Here is a 15863-nt window from a genome sequence, read left to right as displayed (position 1 = left end):
ACTTATCTAAGTAAATTTTTTTTTATATCACCAACCATTGGCCCAAGGGTTTGAAAAAAATGGGGTTTCAAAGACAAAAAGAATCATACCTCGCTTAATAGGCGCAGTATCAAATCGGTTTAAATTGATTTTGGGATGAGTTATTTTTAAGGAACATTACCTAAAACTTTTGTCTGTAACAATTTGTAAAATGACCAACCCTTACGACAAGGGATGACCAAAATGTTGCTGGAATTATAAGAAGATGAGGCTTGTCGTATGCTAAACATGTGAAACTTTTTTTCACATGCAACCATTGACATATTGAGTAAATTTTGAAGTTTTTCTTAACTTTAGGTGGAAATCTTTTTTATCTCCTACTTAGCACTGGTGAAATCTACCTCCACCTTCTGGCATGCTAAAAGGGATTTTTTTTATTGAAGTTTTTTATTAGAGTTTAGAATTTCTTTATCTTTGTTTCGACATGCAAACAATAAAACTAAGAAGAAAAACTGAAAACCTGTTTTTATAATAATCTAAAAACTATAACATTTATTCATTGTTTGTGTATTTATTTATTTTTAAATATAAATTCATGTCTGAAAAATGTTATTGCAGGTAAATGGTGTGTAAAAAATTGGAATCTTGTTTTTTAGTAAAATAAAAAGCATGAAATTTTAATCTGCGAGTAGTAAGGGGTGAGTAGAGCATAACATTGTTAATAAAGCACAGGATTTGTTTTATAAAATAATTATATAAAACTTATACTAAAAGTGGGGACCGACTTATAGAGTTTTGCACGAAGTATAATTTAGTAATTGCCAACACCCAATTTAAAAATCATAATAGAAGAATATACACTTGGAAAAAGCCAGGCGGTACTGCAAGGTATCAGATAGATTATATCATGGTTAAGCAAAGATTTAGAAATCAACTCGTTTACTGCAAAACTTACCCTGGAGCAGAAATTGATAGCGACCATAATTTGGTGATAATGAAATGTAGATTGGGGTTTAAAAACCTGAAGAAAAGGTGTCAGATGAATCGGTGGAATTTAGAGAAGCTTGAGGAAGAGGAGGTAAAGAGGAATTTTGAGGAGGACATCGCAAGAGGTCTGAGTAAAAAAGATAAGGTAGAAAATGTAGAAGAAGAATGGGAGAATGTTAAAAAGGAAATTCTTAAATCAGCAGAAGCAAACTTAGGCGGAATAAAGAGAACCGGTAGAAAACCTTGGGTTTCAGACGATATATTGCAGCTGATGGATGAACGTAGAAAATATAAGAATGCTAGTGATGAAGAAAGTAAAAGGAACTATCGGCAATTAAGAAATGCTATAAACAGGAAGTGCAAACTGACAAAAGAATAGTGGATTAAAGAAAAGTGTTCAGAAGTGGAAAGAGAAATGAGCATTGGTAAAATAGATGGAGCATACAGAAAGATAGATAAAAACAAACAGAGAGATAGAGGAAGAGATAGAAAAAGTGAGAGAAGAGAGTGAAAGAGACAGAAAGATTGGGGAGAGAGACAGAGTGACAGATGGGAGAGAAAGAGAGAGAGAGTGAGAGAGACAGACAGACATATAGACACACTGAGAGGTGAGTATGACTCAGAGAGAGAGAGAGAGAGAGTGACAGAAACAGATACAGAGAGAGAGAAAGACAAACAGACCGACAGAAAGATAGAGACAGACAGACATACAGTGTGAGACAGAGACAGTGGGAGAGAGAGAAAAAGACTGACAAACAAACAGAATGACAGAGTGAGAAAGACAGAGAGAGACAGAAAGAGAGGGGGACAATCTGAGAGAGCAAGAGAAAGACAATGAGTCAGAGGGAAAGAGGTGACAGAGAAAACCAGATAAACAGAGAAAGACAGAAGGGGAAAAACACAATTTCAGTTGCGTTCATTTAATCTACAAATATTTACTCAAATCTAGCAATAGCCAAGCATTACCGTTAAGGAAAATTTACTGATTTTAAAATTTTTACTGACAGGTGCTCTAGAGAGAAGGAAAGCCACAGAGGGAGAGGGAGAGGGAGAGAGAGAGACTGAGACAGAGGGAGAGGGAGTGTTAATGGGAAACTGAGACAAAGGGAGAGGGAGAGAGATAGAAAGACAGCCAGAAAGAGAGAAAGAGAGAAGGAAAGCCACAGAGAGAGAGAGAGAATGAGAGAGACACAGAGAGAATGAAAGACAGAAACAGAGAGAGAGAATGAGAGAGGAACAAAGAGAATTGAAACAGAGGAATTGAGAGAGAATGAAAGACAGAGACAGAGGAATTGAGAGAGAGAAAGAGACAGAATGATAAACAGAGACAGAGGAATTGAGAGAGAGAGAAAGAGACAGAATGATAAACAGAGACACAGGAAATGAGAGAGAGAGAGAGAGAGAGAGAGATAAATACAGCCTTAAAGAGTGTCGGAGGGAAAGAGAGAAGGAAAGCTACAGAGAGAGAGGATGAGAGAGAGACAGAGAGAATGAAAGACAGAGGAATTGAGCGAGAATGAGAGACAGTGATACAAGGAAAGAGAGAAGGAAAGCCACATAGAGAACCTTTTTAGCTTTCAAAAGTATAATTATAATAATCTGGACCTCAACTGTAGGTCCAGAAATTCGTCGATATACGGCAGTTATTCTTTTTGTGCAGCATTCATAACCTAATTACATTCGTAAGTTGGGAGATGAGAGATGACTAGGATGCCAGGATGCCAGGAACACCCAGCCAAAAAATGTTTTCGGGATGTTTTATATATGAAAGAAACATTTATTCCTGTAGATGGGACGATGAAACAGGACTGATACATTAACATATCCTGAAGAAAAATAGTCGAGCCAAAGATAGACATTGAGTCAGAGAAAAAGAGGGTGAGAGAGAAAACCAGATTAACAGAGAGAGAGAAACACAATTTCAGTTGCGTTCATTTAATCTATATATATATATATATATATATATATATATATACTGAAATCTAGCAATAGCCAAGCATTGCCGTTAAGTTAAGAAGAATTTACTGATTTTAACATTTTTACTGACAGGCGCTCTATGCTCCTGTTTCCAATCCTATATAGGATTTACAGTCATTCTTTACAATCAATATTTACATTTAACAATAAGCCAGGATCAGCACTGGAGTGTAAGTTCTCTGCCTCCTTTACGTGCATCCTCCTATATGTGCATTCGCTGGAACTGTGACCCACACAGTTCCATTTTTATATATTTTTCATAAACTGGGGGATTAAGCTTAAGGATTATATATTGTACAAATATAAAGAAATAATTAAAGAAAAAATCACTCGTTATATTAAATTTTATAGATAATATCAAGTGGATATACGGGGTGCTACAGTTTCACAGTGGCTATACTATCGAGTAGCCACTGGATATGTGTGCATCTTATCAAAGTATTCCAAAGATGAATTTTCAGCACCATGGAGTTAACTGTGCACCAAGAATATTGCAAATCCAGTGACAGGGGCTTCTATCCAGCAAGTGGTATCCATGTGATCTTCCACCAAATAATGGAACAGAAAGGACTGCAACACTAATAGTAAAGTGTTAGATTTTTATCAGTGTGTTTATGTGAGTAGAGACAACATCATCTGGGAAACGATTTGTTTAAGCGAATACTACAACATGATTCATGATAATGAGGACACAGAGGGAGAGGGAGAGGGAGAGGGAGAGGGAGAGGGAGAGGGAGGGGGAGGGGGAGAGAGAGAGGGAGAGGGAGAGGGAGAGGGAGGGGGAGGGGGAGGGGGAGAGAGAGAGGGAGAGAGAGAGAGAGAGAGAGAATGACAGCCACAAAGAGAGACACAGGGAAAGAGAGAAGGAATGTTACAAAGAGAGAGAGAGACAGAGAATGAAAGACAGATGGAGAGAGAGAGAGAGAATGAAAGACAAAGGTAAAGCATGAGAGACAGAAACAAAAGGAATTGAGAGAGACAGACAGAGGGAAAGAGAGAAAGACAGCCACAAAGAGAGACAGAGGGAAAGGGAGAAGAAATGCTACAGAGAGAGAGTATGATTATCCTCATAATTGTGATAATATTACTAATAAATGATTATAATAAAAATAATATTCTGGATTCATAGAAACCTGAAAAAGAAAGTAAATTACAAAAGATGGAATAGGTAACCAAAATACATATTCATATTCATTCCACCAACTAAACCAGAAAAGGCAACGATCAAGGAACTTTCCGTAGCAGACGCCAGGGTTGGCTTTTTTCCATACGAATTAGGAAAATTTGCTGAAACCAAATACCCAGCAGCCCGCACATACCGGGTACGTGGGGTTCACTCCCTATGGGGTGGAACCCACTAAAGAAGCACTCTCTCATGCAGAGTGGTACTGAAATGAACGTAAAGGCATCACATCAGCACCATCCGTGTCACAGGTACACTTCTCATTCACATCAATATTTAAATAACGCATTTACACTCAATATTTACAATTAATAATATATACAGCTCAGAAATTACACTATAGCTATGCCGGCCTCAGACAACAGGAATGCGTCCCACAGGAGTCATTGGTGGCTCATTGGGGACAATGAGCAGGCATCCTGGCCATCTGCTCCTGAAGGGTGACGTCTATAAGAGCTTAGCTGAAATTGTGAGGCTTTGAAGGTGATGGCATCAGATATACAGAGAGAATGATAGACTGAAAGTGAGTGAGACAGACAAACAGAGGGACAAAATAAAAGAGAGAGAGAGAGCGATAGTTAGGGAAGGTAATAGAGAAACAGAGAAAGAGAGAGAGAGTGTGAATGCAGGAAAGACATACTGCAACAGAGAGATAGACCGACAAAAAGACAGAAGGAGAGAAAGACAGAGAATGAGAGAGAGAAAGTTAGCGAGAATGATATACAGAGACAGAGGGACAAAGAGAGAGAAAGACAGCAACTAAGAGAGACAGTGGGAAAGAAAGAAGGTTCGCTAGAGAGAGTAAGAATGAGAGAGAGAGAGACAGCGAGAATGAAAGACAGTGACAGAGTGAGAAAGAAACAGCCAGAAAGAGGGAGAGTGGGAAAGAGAGAAGGAAACCCATAGATAGAGAGTGAGAGGGAGGAGGGAATGAGTGAGAGCGAGACAGACAGAGAGAGAGTGAGAATGAGAGACAGAAAGAATGGGAGGCCCAAAGAGTGAGACAGAGAGAAAAATACAAACAGTGAGAAAGGAGGGAAAGAGTGTGAGAGAGAGAAAGGCAGGGTTAGCGACAAAGAGAGAGTTCAGGGGATAGAGCCATCTTGGCATAAGAATGGCGACAGAAGCAACGTTTGTCTAGGTATCTGGTGCGTTAAGCCTCGCGGCTACACCGGGCTGCCAACCATACAATGGAGGTTTTTTCTATGTAAGTTGTGATATTACAGGGCCGACTGTTGCCGCTAAGCGGCAACAGTCGGCCTTAGCTAGTAACTGCTACACCATTGACTTGTAACTTAGAGCAATAACACACGAAGCTACACCAGCCTGGCGACCATAGAAGTGAAATTTATTCTACATAAGGTGTGAAATTACAGTTCATTAGTTAGGCCCGACTGTAGACGCTCGCACTGCTTTTACTCTTACTAGGTACCTAGTGCGTTAAATCTCGCGGCTAGTTAATCAGCCGACCATAAAATTGAAATTTGTTCTATGTAAGCTGTGAAATTACAATAGTTTAGTTAGGCCCAGCTGTCGACGCTAGCATCGCTACACCCCTTGACTGGAAACCTGGTGCGTTAAGTCTTGCGGTTACACGAGACTTTCGACCGTACAAGTGAAATATGAGTATGAAAGTTCCGAAATTGGAAAACTTTAGTTAGGGCTGAAAATCATCACTAGCATGGCCAAACCTTAGACTCGGTACCTGGTGCGTCACGATGCAACACCGCTCTGGCAACCTTACAAGTGAAATATGTACTATGCTTGTTGTAAAATTACAATACTTTAGTCAGGCCTGACTGTCGACGCTAGCACTGCTACTCTTTTAAATAGGTACCTTGTGCGTTAAGTCTTATGGCTACACTAGTCTGCCGACCATAAAAGTGAAATTTGTTGTATGTAATTTGTGAAATAAATATATATTTGTTAGGCCCGACTGTCGATTCTAGACATCTTACCAGGTAGCTCGTACGTTGAGTCACGCGGCTATACCAGTGTGTCAAACATACAAGTGATAACTGTTCTTTGTAAGCTCTGAAATTACAATAGTTTAGTTACGCTAGACAGCAAAACCTCCTGGTGCTTTCTGGTGCGATAAGTCACGTGGCTACACCAGGTTGCAGACCATGTGACAGAAATTAGTTCTATGTAAGTGAAATCCGCTAGCACTGTCAAATCTCTGACTAGGTATCTGGTGCGTTAAGGCTCGGGGCTACACAGTCTACCGACCAAACAAGTGAAATTTGTATTTTTTATATTGTGAAATTACAATAGTTTTGTTATTATCGACTGTCGACGCTACCACTGCTACTTCTCTGACTAGGTACATGGTGCGTTAAGTCTTGCGGCTACACCAGTCTGCCGACCGTACAAGTAAAATGTGACCTACGGATGTTCTGAAATTGCAACACTGTAGTTAGGGCCGACTTCCGACGCTTGAACTGCTACACTTTGACTAGGTTCCTACTGCGTTAAGTCTTGCGGCTAACCCAGTCTCCCATAGAATAGAAATTTGTTCCATGTAATATATGAAATTACCATACTTTTGTTAGGACCGACTATCGACGCTAGCACTGCTAGACCTCTGATTATGTACCAGCGTTAAGTCTCGCAACTACAACAGACTGCCGACCATACAAGTGAAATACGTTCCATGTAAGTTGTGAAATTACAATACTTTAGTTAGTCCCGACTGTCGACGCTACCACTGCTACACCTGTGACTAGATACCTTGTGCGTTAAGTCTCGCGGCTACACCAGTCAGCCGACAATACAGGTGAAATGTGACCTATGTAAGTTGTGAAATTACCATGCATAGGTTAGTTCCGACAGTCGGCACTAGTATTACTACTCATTTCACTAGGTGCCTGAAGCGTTAAACAACGCAGGTACACCAGTCTGCCGACCGTAGAAGTGAAATTTGTTCTTTGTAAGCTCTATAATTACAATAGGTTACTTCCGCCCGACTGTTGGAGCAAGCACAGCAAAATATCTGACGAGGTTCTAGGTGTGTTGAGTCACGCGGCTACACCAGTTATTCGACCAGCCCCCTTATTATTATTTTATCATCTTCATCAGCCCCCTTATCACCCACCCCTTTCCGGAAGAAAATCCAAGCTACGTCAGGTATATTTGGAGAGCCAAAGAACTGGAGTTCTATATAGATTTTAAAAAACCTACATTACGATAGTTTTTTTATTTTTTCCGCCATGTTGAATCAAACGTAATTTTTTTTTTAAATACGAATATGGATATAATACACCAAATTTCCATTTAAAATTTTCCAAGAAAAACGATGGTGTAACCGGTTTTTCTATTAAATCCTTCATTATAGAGTTATAAGCATTCAAAGTTGCCAGATGAAAAAATCGTGTTAACAATAAATCAACGTAAAAGGAGCTGCTTGAACAATTTTAATGTATTTTACCGCTATAATAACAAATTTCCTGCTTATAACCTACATCTAGTGCAACAAGCTTGCGAAGATGGTTTTAACCATCGACAATTTCGTACTATGATATTGTAATACATAATAAGAAATTAGACTTAGAACAAAATATGATCTAATTCGATCATATTTTTCGATACATCGACTAAAACATGTTTAAACGGCCATCTGAATAAGTAAAATTATCGATGTCGCAGCGTTAATAATGGCAGATAGATGTTAGAAAAACATTTAGCACTAAATTTCTTGAAATAATTTTCATCCATTTACCACACCGGGTTAGACTAGTGATTAAATCGTCATTGAAAATCAACCGATTTCAAATTCGAGAGTTCTTAGGTTTATAACTTAGTAAAGGCACTTACTTTTATACGGATTTGAATACAAGATCATAGTTACTGATATTTTTGAGTGGTTGGGATTCAATTAACTACACATTTCAGGAATGGTTAACCTGAGACCTGCACAAGATTATATACTTCATTAAGTATTATAATACATTATGGTGGTTTTAATTCGATAAAATTTATTGAAACATCGACTTTTATGTAGAAGCGGCCCAATCTGAATAAGCAAAACTATCGATAATGGAGCGATATTAATCGCATATAGATTTGAGAAAATCCTTTACCAATAAATTTGTTTAACTAATTTTTATATGATCCATAAAAGGTTTTTGGAGCAGCACCACCGCTAGTTTTATCTACAAGTAATGATTGCTTTTTTCTATTCTCGTGAAGGAAATGAGATCTTTTGTGTAATTCAACAGAAATATAAGAACACGAAAGATATTTTATAATATTGTTTTAAACTAATCGTAAATGATATAGCGGAACCAGAATAGGAGATCCTAATCTAATTGGGAGTAAATAATATCGAGTGTTCGAGTTTCGACAAGCATAGAAAGAGAAGAGAGAGAGAGAAAGGGTGAGAGAGAAATACATACACGCAGAGAGAGAGGGGGAGTGAGAAGAGAGACATACACAAACACAAAGAGAGAGAGAGAGAGAGTGTGAGAGAGAGCGACACACGCAGAGATAGGGAGAGAGAGAAACATACACACTCACACTGAGAGCGAGAGAATGTTTGAGAGAGCGACACACACACACACACACACAGTTACGGAGAGAGAGACATACACAAACACAAGAAGCCAGAGAGAGAGAGACAGAATGAGGGAATGAGAGGAAACATACACACACACACAGACTAGAGACACACACACACACACACACACACAGAGAGAGAGAGAGAGAGAGAGAGAGAGAGAGAGTGAGAGTGAGAGAGAGAGAGAGAGTGAGGGAGAGGGAGAGAGAAGAGGGACATACACACAGACACATACGAAAACACAGAAAGCGAGAGAGACAGAGACACACACTTACACACACACACACACACAGAGAGAGAGAGAGAGAGAGAGATTGGGAGAGTGTCAGAGATATACACACACAAACAAAAAGAGGAAGAGAGAGAGAGAGATACATACACAAACACAGAGAGAGAGAGGGAGAGTGAGAGACACATACACACACACACACACACACACACACACACACACACAGTTAGGGAGGGAGAGAGAGACATACATAAACACAAGAAGCGAGAGAGTGAGACAGTAAGTGACATACAAAAAGAGAGACATACACAAACACACACACACAGATATACGCAAACACAGAAAGCGTGAGAGACAGACACAGACACACAGTGAGAGAGTGTGTGAGAGAGAGCGACAGACACACAGATAGGGAGAGAGAGACAGTGACATACACACAGACTAGAGAGACACACAGAGTGAGAGAGAAATAGGGAGACAACCACACACACACTAAGTCAGTCAGAAACAAAAACATACAACTTCCCTTTACTAAGTACATATATATATATATTTAGATACAAAGTAGTAATTCAAATAAAAAGACAAAAATTCAAAAACAAAATCAATTTATAAAAGTAAAAAAATAATAATAATTCAAAGTCTATAAAATTAAAGTAACAATAAAGTTATTATAAATTCTGTTTCATAGTAACAGTTCAAAACGTGTAACTAAAATAAAATTCACATTTACTTTATTAGCCTGAAGAAGCACATACGACATCCTCGAGGCTTATTACTGGGTGGTTGTGTCATGAAACCATGGCACGCCAATGGGTGGCTGGGCACCAGTTGAGACACTGGGCTCATTGAGCCTTTGGGTGACACGCAGCATGTTTCCAGTTTTTGGCAAGGTGTTGGTTGCCAGCGGGCGACTAGTGATAGTTAGAAAGCCGCAGTACCCTTAACACACGCCCCCCCCCCCCCACAACGTAAAACAAGGAAGACACAGACGAGGACGAACTGCGGCTTTTTTTTACTTCCTCGCTATCATCCAAAGGGAAACAACTTCTTGTCAGGATCTGGTTTCATGCTGTTTGTCAATGGGTGACAAGCCTAAGATAATATGTTTAAAATGATTTGTGAAAAATATCGAACCCTTTTCAGGAATTAAAACCAAGATCGTCTGATTTAGAAACAACTATATTAATTTTATATGAACATTTCAAGTTGTAGAATCAGTTTCCATATTTGTTTTCCTACCTTCTGAATCACCCTGTATTTATAGATAAATATGGGGCGGTAGATTTATATTAATGAATAATATTTTAAGTATAAAAAAGTATTTATAGTTACCCCTAGTACCACCACCCACGCGTGTATAAAGAACGGTATGGGCGCGCAGTTTAGTCTAAAATCATTGAATTAAATTTTTAAATAAATATTTTATATAAATGAAATTATAAATATTTTAAATTAAGTTGTGTGCGTAAGACGTACATCAGAAAAAATTCGCGTTACTAGAAAATCCTACAACTGTGTTGTCAGCGTTCATTTTGTGGTAGGAGTTCAATTGTCATTAAAGTAGTTGATATATTTCAATTTCCTGTTTATTACATCGTAGGGTGTAATACAATTTATGCTAATTACAATCAAGAAAGGAATATTTTAATAAAAATACCAAGAACGGAAGCGGAAATTACAAAAGTGAATTTAAAGTTCAGCTTTTTATTTAATGAATTTATTGCACTGTAAAAGTTCTAATACGTATGAATAAATTCATTTATAAAATTTATATAGACCTTTATTTTAATTTGTACCCTCAATTATACGATTATATACAAAATAAATTGATCATTTGGGGGGGGGGGGGTGTTTTCGAATCATATTATTAATTTTATGGTCTTTCTAAATCCATTAAAGTATATTTATGATTTACTGCATTTTGTTTAAATATTATTTTTGTTCACCGAAAAGTAAATGCCTTTATGATATGATAAAATAATTTGAAATGAAAAAAGAGGTTTTATTTCAATTTTCTCAAAATTTAAGGGAACAGAGAGAAAGAATGAAACAGTCACACACACATGCACGCAGAGAGATAGATAGAGTGTGTGTGCGCGCGCGCACACACACTAATACAGAGAAAGTGGTGAGAGAGACAGTTACACACACACACACATATACACAGAGAGGGTTTGAGTGAGAGGGAGAGTTAGAAAGAGAGAGAGAGAGAGAGAGAGAGAGAGAGAGAGAGAGAGAGAGAGAGAGAGAGAGAGAGAGAGTATGTGCGTGCACACACACTCATACACAGTAAGTGGTGAGAGAGACAGAGAGAGAAAGAGAGATTGTGAAAGAGAAAGTTACACACACACACACACATATATATACACAGGTTTGACTGAGAGGGAGAGTCAGACAGAGAGAGAGTGAGAGAGAGAGGGAGATAGAGAGAGAGAGAATGTGCGTGCACACACACTCATACAGAGAACGATAATATTCAGTAACAACAAGCGGCTCTAGAATAGGCAATATGTATAAGCAACTTCCATAGGTCACATTAAACTTGTACGGTCGGTAGACTGGTGTAGCCGCGAGACTTAACGCATAATGTACTTACTCAGAGGAGTAGGAGTGGTAGCGTCGCTAGTCGGGCCTAATTAAAGTATTGTAATTCCACAACTTACATAGAACAAATTTCACTTCTATGGTCGGCAAACTGGTCTAGCTGCGTGGTTTAACGCTCCAGGCATCTAGTGAAATGAGTAGTAATACTAGCGCCGAATGTCGGGCCTAACCTAAGGATGGTAATTTTACAACTTACATAAGTCACATTTCACTTGTATTATCAGCGGACTGGTGTAGCCGCGTAACTTTACGCACCAGCTACCTATTAAGAGGTGTAGCTGTGCTAGCGTCACAGTGCTAGACAGTCGGGCCTAACAATTATATATTTATTTCACAAAGTAAATTGAAAAAATTTCACTTTTATGGTCGGCAGCTGGTGTAGCCACGAGAGTTAACGCACGCACCAGGAACCTAGTCAAAGGTGTAGCAGTGCTAGCGTCGATAGTCACGCTTGACTAAAGTATTGTAATTTCAAAACTTGTTTAGAACAAATTTCAGTTGCATGGACGGAAGACTTGTGTAACCGCGAGACTTAACGCACCAGGTACCTAGTCAGAGGTTTTACCGTGGTAGTGTCGAAAGTCGGGCCTAACTAAACTATTGTAATTTCACAGATTCCAAAAGCCAAAATTCGCCTGTAAAGTCGGAAACTAGTATAGACGCGAGATTTAACGCACCAGGAAAATAGTCAAGAGGTTCTGCCATGCTAGCGTCAACAGTCGGCTCTAACTAAAGTATTTTTATTTCACAACTTACACAATGATATTTCATTTTTCTGGTCGGAAGGCTGGTGTAGCCGCGAAACTTAACACACCTGGTACTTAATCAGAGGTATAGCAGTTCTACCGTCGATAGTCGGTCCTAACTCAAGTATGGTAATTTCAAAAATAATATGGAACAAATTTCTCTTGTATGGTCGGCGGACTGGTATAACTGCCGAGACTTAACGCACAAGGTACCTAGTCAAAGGTGTAGCAGTACAAGCGACGACAGTCGGCCCTAACTAAGGTATGGCAATTTCAGTACATCCATAGGACACATTTCACTTGTACCGTAGTCGCACTGGTGTGCCAGCGGGACTTAACGCACCAAGTACTTAGTCAAAAGTGAAGCGTTTCTAGCGTTGACTGTCGGGCCTAACTAAAGTCTTGTAATTTCACAATTTGCATAGAACTAATTTCACTTCTATTATTGGCAGACTGGTGTAGCTGCGAGTGTTAACGTTCGAGGTTCCTAGTCAAAGGTGTAGCAGTAGTAACGGCAACAGTCGACCCTAACTAAAGTATTGTAATTTCATAATTTACATAGGATAAATTTTAATTGTATGTTCTGCAGACTGGTGTAGCTGCGAGGCTTAACCCACCAGATATCTAGTCAAACGTTGCTTCAGTCGCCATTCTTATCTGCCAAGAAGGCTCTACCCCCTGAACACCGGTACTGTACGTTATCCTCATAATTGTGGTAATATTACTAATACAAGATAATAATAAAAATAATATTCTGGATTTATAGAAACCTGAAAAAGAAAGTAAATTACAAAATACGGAATAGGTAACCAAAATACATATTCATATTCCTTCTACCAACTAAACCAGAAAAGGGAACGATCAAGGAACTTTCTGTAGCAGACGCCAGGGTTGGCTTTTTTTCCATATGAATTAGGAAAATTTGCCGGAACCAAATACCCAGCAGCCCGCACATACTGGGTACGTGGGGTTCACTACCTATGGGGTGGAACCCACTAAAGAAGCACTCTCTCATGCAGAGTGGTACTGAAATGAACCTAAAGGCATCACATCAGCACCATCCGTGTACAGGTACACTTCTCATTCACATCAATATTTAAATAACACCTTTACACTCAATATTTACAATTAATAATATATACAGCTCAGAAATTACACTACAGCTATGCCGGCCTCAGACAACAGGAATGCGTCCCGCAGGAGCCATTGGTGGCGACAATGAGCAGTCATCCCCGCAATCTGCTCCTGAAGGGTGACACCTATAAGAGCTTAGCTGAAATTGTGAGTCTTTGAAAGTGACATCAGACGTGCAGAAAGAATGATAGACTGAGGGAGAATGAGACAGACAAATACAGAGACATAGAAGAGAGATAGAGTGAAGGAAAGACATACTGAAACAGAGAGAGAGAGAGAGAGAGTTAGAGAGAGAGAGAGAGAGAGAGATAGAGAGAGAGAGAGAGAGAGAGAGAGAGAGAGAGAGAGCACAAACAGACTGACAGGAAGATAGCGACAGACAGACCACAGACTACAGACAGACGTACAGGTGTGTACGTTTTGACCCACCGGGTTGGTCTAGTTGTTAACGCATCTTCCCAAATCAGCTGATTTGGAAAGTCGAGAGTTCCAGCGTTCAAGTGCTAGTAAAGCCAGTTATTTTTACATGGATTTGAACACTATTACATTTTGGAAATTTGTAGAACCTCCTAAAAGTTATATATTTGCATTTTCTAAATCTTATATCTGTATAGTTGCATTAGTTATTTGTATAATGTACATTTGTATGTGTCTTCGTACATATTTGTATGTATCTTCATATATGTATCTTTGTACATACTATGCCTGTCTATAGCACTTTCTCGATGCTCACGGCAGGATTAATTAATTAAAATAAATTAAAAAATTATATGTATATATTTCTATAGCTGCATAAGATATTTGTATATAGAATATTTGTACAGCTACATTAATTACACTGGTCAACATAAAACTTGGAACTGAAAACGGAGTAAGTGTTCTGTACAGTATTTTATATGCTGAATCTGAATGTGTATCCCTTAACTTTATTTGTTTCATCATTCGTGGAACGAACAATACAATTAAGTTGGAACGTCTTTATGTTAGCTTATTCACATCTGATTTATATTGCGATACATGTATAGATATGTCAGCGAATCAAGTAATAAGTAATTCAACGCGATGAAATTCTCTTCAGTAAAAGATCAGCTCTTGGTATGACTTGCTGTGTTCTTTAGTTGTGGTAGTGGTGTTATTATACACCTACTATAACGATTGTTTCATAAGTGATGCCGTAAATTTGGTGAGACTTTTATGTCAGAACAACTTTTGGTATTATTTTATCGATTAAGATTTGTTAAGTTGTGTGTGTATGTGTTTCACGCTGTGTTTTATTGCACTCCATGGTGAAGTATTAATAATTAGAACTTAATTATTTTTATAATTAACTAAATATTACTGTAATATTTCAGTTTACTTTCATTCATTAAAACATTTTGAATTTTACAACGAATAAAAATCAGTCTTGTAAAAAAATTCTCCAAATATATTTTGTTACGTTTACGAAGAATTCACCACGAAAAGTCAACGAAAACCAGTCAACGAATCTGCTGAAAACTACTTAAAAACATTATTCTGACTGCCCCTTGGGGGACCAAGATAAATCCTGGGCTCCACATGAAGCAAGCATTTTCCTTTTGGCGTACCTATGATTTGGCGAGAGCCTACTAACCGTTATGATGACTTTTAGTTTGTTAGTTTTGCTGAAAAAATGTTACCGGTTTCAATTCATACAATAAAAGCAGTACCGCATACCCAAATGTTCGTTCAGCTGTAAGACCGGTACTTCATGGTGTTGATTTACCGATTCTGATCGCTCCGACTTCTTGGAAAGAAATTTCTGATTCCCCACAAGGCTCGACCGATGAATCCTCAACTTCAATAAGATATTAATTACATTCAAGAAGAATCGAATACCGAGCCTCATCTCATCAGACGAGAAGAATTAAGCGACTTAATTCGTGACTTGTATTTATCGAAACGACATGCAAAACTCTTAAGTTCACGCCTTAAAGAATGAAATTTATTAAACAAGAATATTAAAATTTCAGTATATAGAAATCGAAACGAAAATTTACCGATATACTTTAGAAGAGATAGTTTAATATGTTCCTGCCATGAAGTTACGAGGCTAACGTCTTAACCGGACATTGAATATGTTACTCATGATCGGCGTTTAATTACAGACTCGACAAAAAGAAGCTTAAAGGCACTGTTGTTGCATAACTCGAATAAGGTTTCTTCTATATACGTAGTACATGCTGTAAGAATGAATGATATATGAAAGTATTATAAACATTTTTAAAGCTATTTAATACGATGAACACTCATGGCGAATCATCGCTGACCTGAAAGGATTCTTCTCGGTCTTCAGAGAGACATTACAAAATATATGTGTTTCTAGTGTTTGTAGGATAGTCGAGCTGCAGATAAACACTACGCGGTTAAAGACTGTCCAAAAAGAAATCAAGTTTACCCCCAGGAAAGGAAAATTTTGTCAATATTTCACTTGTCCAAGGACATCGT

At 38.4% G+C, this 15863-nt stretch overlaps 1 long non-coding RNA gene across 1 annotated transcript in view; it reads right to left on the bottom strand.

Moving 5' to 3' along the window:
• Positions 1 to 15863, bottom strand: part of LOC142329704 (uncharacterized) — a 71297-nt gene that overhangs the window by 17477 nt on the left and 37957 nt on the right. The window lies entirely within an intron of this gene.

The sequence above is a fragment of the Lycorma delicatula genome, chromosome 9 (genome assembly GCF_047948215.1).
Source record: "Lycorma delicatula isolate Av1 chromosome 9, ASM4794821v1, whole genome shotgun sequence".
Lineage (NCBI taxonomy): Eukaryota > Metazoa > Arthropoda > Insecta > Hemiptera > Fulgoridae > Lycorma > Lycorma delicatula.
This window is presented reverse-complemented; position numbering and strand designations above follow the sequence as displayed.